At 37.1% G+C, this 6,370-nt stretch overlaps 1 non-coding gene across 1 annotated transcript; it reads right to left on the bottom strand.

Moving 5' to 3' along the window:
* Positions 1-4,175: 4,175 nt before the first annotated feature.
* Positions 4,176-4,282, bottom strand: LOC118519767 (U6 spliceosomal RNA). The gene has a single exon (XR_004909325.1). It is a non-coding gene; the product is annotated as a U6 spliceosomal RNA (small nuclear RNA).
* Positions 4,283-6,370: the final 2,088 nt, after the last annotated feature.

Raw genomic sequence — 6,370 nt, 5'->3', positions numbered from 1 at the left:
CCAGGAGGATCCCATCCGGAGATCTTAAATTAATTTCATCTGCAATGATGGTTTTTCCAAATAAGGTCACGTTCACATGTTCTGAATGGACATGTCTTTTGGGAGGCAGCCATTCAACTCAATGTTGGTTCTTTTTATCTATATTTTTCAAATATGGACTAACACATGCTTGTTGCAATAAATAAAACATACAAAGACGTATAGAGAAAAAGCTAATTATCTGCTTCCCTCCAAAGTCACCTTTCCAGCATTTCTCTCCAACTCATTCATATTTACTGCCCCTTCTCCCAATCAATCTGATAACCTATGTTAATAACCCTGCGTTTGTAGTTCTGGGCTTTATTTCAGTCTCATGTAATTTTACATGTGTAGACACACGCTTGCATATACATGTACATCTGCACTGATAGGGAGTCTGGGATTGATTATAAAAATTGTATATTATGCACACTCCTCTGTATCTTATTTTTCTCACTTAAAAATGCCTTGAGTACAACTGGTATAGTTCTAATTTTTAGTATGTTTAATGGATGCATAGTAGCAAAATATTCCACAGTGTAGACAAACCAGTACTTATTGAAAGCCTTCCCCTATTTATGGACATTTAGTATATCTCCACCTTTCAGTATTTTTGCCCATCTGAGAAATTGTGTAATACATAATTTTGTATGTAAGAATTTATAAGCTGATGATTTTATTACTACAGTTGACCCATGAACAACACAGGCTAAAACTGCACGGGTCCACATACACGCAGATTTTTGAAAGCATAGTACTGTAAATGTATTTTCTCTTCCATATGATTTTCACATTTCCTTCTCTCTAGCTTACTTTATTGTAAGAATATAGTATATGACACATATAACATACAAAATATATGTTAATCAACTGTTATTGGTAAGGCTTCCAGTCGACAGTAGGCTATTAGTAATATTTTGGAGGAGTCAAAGTTACACGTGAAATTTTTTTTTTTTTTTTTTGAGAGAGAGAGAGCTGAGCGACGGGCCTGAAGCAGGGCTCCATCTCAGGACCCCAAGATCATGATCTGAGCTGAAACCAAGAGTCGGACACCTAACCGACTGAGCCACCCAGGCACCTCAATTTTAAGGTTTTAAAAGTAATTTCATCCTATTCATATTTTACTTAGGATATCCTCTGAAATTTTGTCTAACATGCTTTCAATTTCTCCTGAAATTATAAGCTTTTTTTCTCCTTTAGTTTGTTAATTAAGCAAATTATAATGAGATTTTGATATTGAACCACCTTTTAATTTCTGTATGAATTCTAGGTGGCCGAATAAATCTTCTTTTGATACCATGCCAGATTGAAATACCTTTACCAGATTTGGGAATTAAGGTTGTACTGACTTCAAAAGCAATTTGAGGAACTTTTCATCTTTTTCTATTGTGTAAATTGATTAACATGAGAGAAATCTGTTCTTTCGAGATTGTTTAGAACTCAGGAAAATATCTTGTCACAATGTCTCTTTTAAGTGTGATAAAATATGCATATACAATATAACACAAAATTTATAATTTTAACCATTTTTAAGTGTGCAATTCAGTGGCTCTAAGTACACTGACAATATTGTGCAACCATCACCACTGTCCATTTCCAGAAATTGCCATCATCCCAAACAGAAACTCTGAACCCATTAAACAGTAAGCCCACATTCCACCTTTTCTCCAGCTGCGGGTAACTTCTATTCTACTTTCTGTCTCTTTGTCTATCCTAGGTACCTCATGTAAGGGGAATCACACAACATTTATCTTTTACAGCTGGCTTACTTAACTTAGCATAATGTTTTCAAGGTTCATCCACATTGTAGCAAGTGTCAGAACTTATTCCCTTTAGTTGATCCATTGATCTATTGATGACACTGGGTTGTTTCCATCTTTTGGCTCTTTTGAAGAATGCTGCTATGAACACTGGTGTACAAGTATCTGTTTGAGTCCTTGCTTCCAGTTCTTTGGGGTCTAGACCTGGGAGTGAGATTGTTGGATCATATGGTTTATGTTTAATTAATATAAAAACACCAAGCTGCTTTCCACAGTGCCTGCATCATTCTACATTTCCACTAGCAAAGTATAGGCTTCTAATGCCTCTTTTTTTATAGGATCACCTTTCTCACTTCTTTGGTCATAAGCGTTCTGTTCTAGTTCTGTACTTTGTTATGAATTTTGGTAATGTTGACTTTGCTGAGAAATCAGTTTTTGGGGGGAGATTTTCCGGTATGTCTCATTCTCTTTCCCTTTTACTGTACCACTTATCAAAGGGATTTACAACTAAATTTTCTTTTTCCTAGGCTCCATGGGTTTTGATATTCATCCTTTTTTACCTTTCTCAGATAGTCTAATTTCAGTTTTCATGTGGTTTTGATCCATGAGCTAACCAGGAATGCATTCATATTTTCCAAGTAGTTACTATTTGGGCATTAAAGAGAAAAAAAGAGGCTCATCATTTCATTATTTCTAATTTTTTAAAATATGGTCAAAGAGAGTAGGCTGTAAATATTATGCTTTTTTTAAAAATTTATTTGAGAGAGAGAGTGGGGGGAGGGGCAGGCAGAGAGGGTGAGAAAGAATCTTAAGCAAGATTTATTTATTTATTTATTTGAGAGAGTGGGGGGGGAGGGGCAGGCAGAGAGGGTGAGAGAGAATCTTAAGTAGACTCTGTGCTGAGCACACAAAGATCTCACAACCCTGGGGTCATGACCTGAGCCAAAATCAAGAGTCAGGTGCTCAACTGACTGAGCCACCCAGGCGCCCCACAGTTTGCTTTTAAAATTTTATCAAGATTTGTTTTGTGGTCGACGTAGTGAAAAGAAGGGCCATATGCACCCCAATGTTCATAGCAGCAATGTCCGCAATAGCCAAACTGTGGAAAGAGCCAAGATGCCCTTCAACAGATGAATGGATAAAGAAGATGTGGTCCATATATACAATGGAATATTACTCAGCCATCAGAAAAGATGAATACCCAACTTTTACATCAACATGGATGGGACTGGAGATTATGCTAAGTGAAATAAGTCAAGCAGAGAAAGTCAATTATCATATGGTTTCACTTATTTGTGGAACATAAGGAATAACAATAACATTAGGAGAAGGAAGGTAAAATGGGGAGGGGGAATTGGAGGGAGAGATGAACCATGAGAGACTATGGACTCTGAGAAACAAACAGGGTTTTAGAGGGGAGGGGGAAGGGGGGATTGGTTAGTCCAGTGATGGGTATTAAGGAGGGCACGTACTGCATGGAGCACTGGGTGTTATACGAAAACAATGCATCGTGGATCACCACATCAAAAACCAATGATGTATTGTATGGTGACTAACATAACATAATAAAATTAAAAAAAAAAAAAAAGATTTGTGGTCAATTACATAATCCATTTTTTTAAAGATTCCATGGACACAGAAAATAATTTATATTCTATATTCAAAGGATATATGTTTCTGAATATTTTTTTGTTTTGATATCTCTACATAAGAAAATGTGTTGACATCATTGTTCAATTCCCCTATATATTATTCTAAAAATGGGTATTAAAGTCTCCCATTATAAGTGTAGTTTTGTAATTTATCCTTACGTATCAAATAGATACTGCTTTCTATATTTAGTTATTACGTGATCTTGGGTACTTTGGTGTTTCAGAACCTTCATAAATTGTTCATTTAGTCACTTTATTACTACAAAATGACCCTCTGTCTAGCTAAATTAATACTTTTAACTCTACATACCTCTTTTTCTACTATTAACATTGATCCTGCTATTGCCATACCTGCTTTTTTTTTCTTTCTTTTTTTCTATTTTTGCAATTTCCTAGTATCTCTTTACTCAACCCTATATTATAATCCTTTCTCCAGGTCCTGTGACCTTGGTTCTCAGGTGCTCTGCTCACCCAGAGGGGAGAAGATTCCCACCAGCACTGTCCATCAGAATTAAACCTTCGCCTGTGGTCTTATTTTGAAACCCCAGGGTAGGCACATCTTTCTTCCTCTAACAGATGATAAACTCTGTTAGATAAGAAGGCATGTGACTGAGAATCATGCCTCCTTTAGGCCACAGTAATTCCAGAATCCTCTCATCCTCCATCACTTTACTCCTTGGTAATTTTCTTTTTGCTCTCTGCTCTTTAATTCCCTTACCTAAATGAAGGGGGAGGAATGTCTTTACAGAGAGTTAGGAGACTTGTGTTTTTACGTGTCATCCTTGCGCAGGGGCCATGCTAATCTTCTCTGTATCATACCAATTTTAGTATATGTGCTGCCGAAGTGAGCACAGGAGACTTGTGTTTAATAAAACTCTGCCAATAGTTGTGTGACCTTAAGCAAGTCAGTAACTTCTCCGGAATTATGTTCTCAGTTGTAAAATGTCCAAATTGACAAGATGACCTCTAGGGTCCTTTCTAGCCCCTCAGTTCAGTTTCTACCATTCTAGAGAGGAAGAGTCCAGAAGGGAGGGGGAGGATGTGAAGGTAGCACAGGTGAAGCACCTAAGGGCAACTGCAAATTTGCAGGGCCGAGGACAAAGAATCAGGGTTTCTTTCTTTTTTTTTTTTTTAATTATATAACAAAATATTATATGCAAAGCTACTATATGGCATCACTAACTTTTAAAATAATGGGTGTGAATTAGGCTATATGTTTTAAAGCTAATTCTATGGTTCATTTAGATATCTATTAATGTAAATTGAATACCTTAAAATTACATATTGGCCTCCATAATTTTCTAATTCAACCCTTAAGTGATGAACAATCATGTATTTGATATGCACCTACGTATGAGAGAGGGAATTATTTTGTGTGTATTTATTTCAAGTCACGGTACACTTCTTATCAACCATTGCAGCTAAAATCAGAATCAAATTCCATAGTATAATAATCCACCTCTCCAAAGTTTAATGGCAAGAGCAGGTTAAATTGTGCAGTGTAAGTTTTCACATCCACTCACAAAAATTCAGCATTTCTCTTCTTTATCTGAAGGAAGGAGAGTGTGGCAGAAATAATCCCTTAGATTTCTGGTAAATCTTAATGCTTAATTGACTGTCCCAAAGCCTCTCTACAGTCCAACAATGAGAATTCTAGGAAACAAGTCACATTCTAATGCTTCACTCCAAGTACACTGTTTCTTACATGGTCTGAATATTTGTAGAATCCAAAGTCAAAGCTGAGATTTTGCTTCTCCTGAACATAAGGAAACCAGACACAGGCCTCCATTCTCAACACTGTGATCTTTAACGTGTTTAAATCAATAGATTTATTGAGTGCCTATTATGAGCATTAGTTTGCATTAACATGTGAGATAATAAAGCAGAATAAATATAAAAACATGGAAGATCTGATATTTACTCTTCAGGAATTTACAACCTGATTCAGGAAATACTTTTAAAAATGCTGTACAAAATAACATGAAAAATAGCTACAAGACAAACTCAGACAATCAAAATGTCATTTGGTCGGCTGAATAATGGCTACCCAAAGACATCCACAACCTCATCCCTTAAATCTGTGACGCTGTTACCTTACCCAGGAACATAGACTTCACAGATGTGATTAAGAATCTTGAGACAAGAGATTTTCCTGGATTGTATGAATAGGCAGATTAGAATCCCAAAGGTCCTTATGAGAGGGAAACAACATGGTCAAGGACAGTAGCAGGAGATGTATGAAGAAAGCAAGCAGCTCGAATGATGCACAGAAAGGACCACAAGCAGGCGGCCTCTGCGAGCCAAAAGAGGCAAAGAAGTGGTTCTTCCCTCACAGCCTTCCAAGGGAATCAGCGTTCTCGATACCTTGACTTTAGCCCATCAAGACTGATTATGGACTTCTGACTTCCACAACTATAAGAGAATAAATCTGTATTGCTTCAGCCACTAAGTGTGTGGTAATTCGTCACACCAGCAATAGTCATGGTATGAATCGAAGAGATGAAGAGGGAAGGTAATACCAAATTAAATAATGAAATAATGAATTCTTGATGACAATGATAACATTGTGTTGGATGGGAACATCTTCTCCTGGTCTTGATTTCTGTGAGGAAGACTTTTCTCTATCACACCCCTTCTCTCTCCTGACCCTTTATTCACTCAGACCCTGACAATATAGAATCATGTCTCTGGTGAATTTGGAAAGACTATCTGTGCATGCTCAGCCCCATTCTGCTTGAAAAAAAAGCTTCTTATAGGGACGAGCATGTTCTGCTCGTCTTCCTTTTCCCATGGGAGGGCTGGTCCAGGTGGTGCTGCTATAACAGGTAAGGTGAGTCTGCCTAATTTGGGGCATTACCTACACTCAGCAGGCCAATTTGTCTGTCAGACTAAACTGCATTCTCCAACCTTTCTCTATCATTAATAAGGAGGTATTTTGCC

This window comes from Halichoerus grypus, chromosome 12 (genome assembly GCF_964656455.1).
Source record: "Halichoerus grypus chromosome 12, mHalGry1.hap1.1, whole genome shotgun sequence".
Classification (NCBI taxonomy): domain Eukaryota; kingdom Metazoa; phylum Chordata; class Mammalia; order Carnivora; family Phocidae; genus Halichoerus; species Halichoerus grypus.
This window is presented reverse-complemented; position numbering and strand designations above follow the sequence as displayed.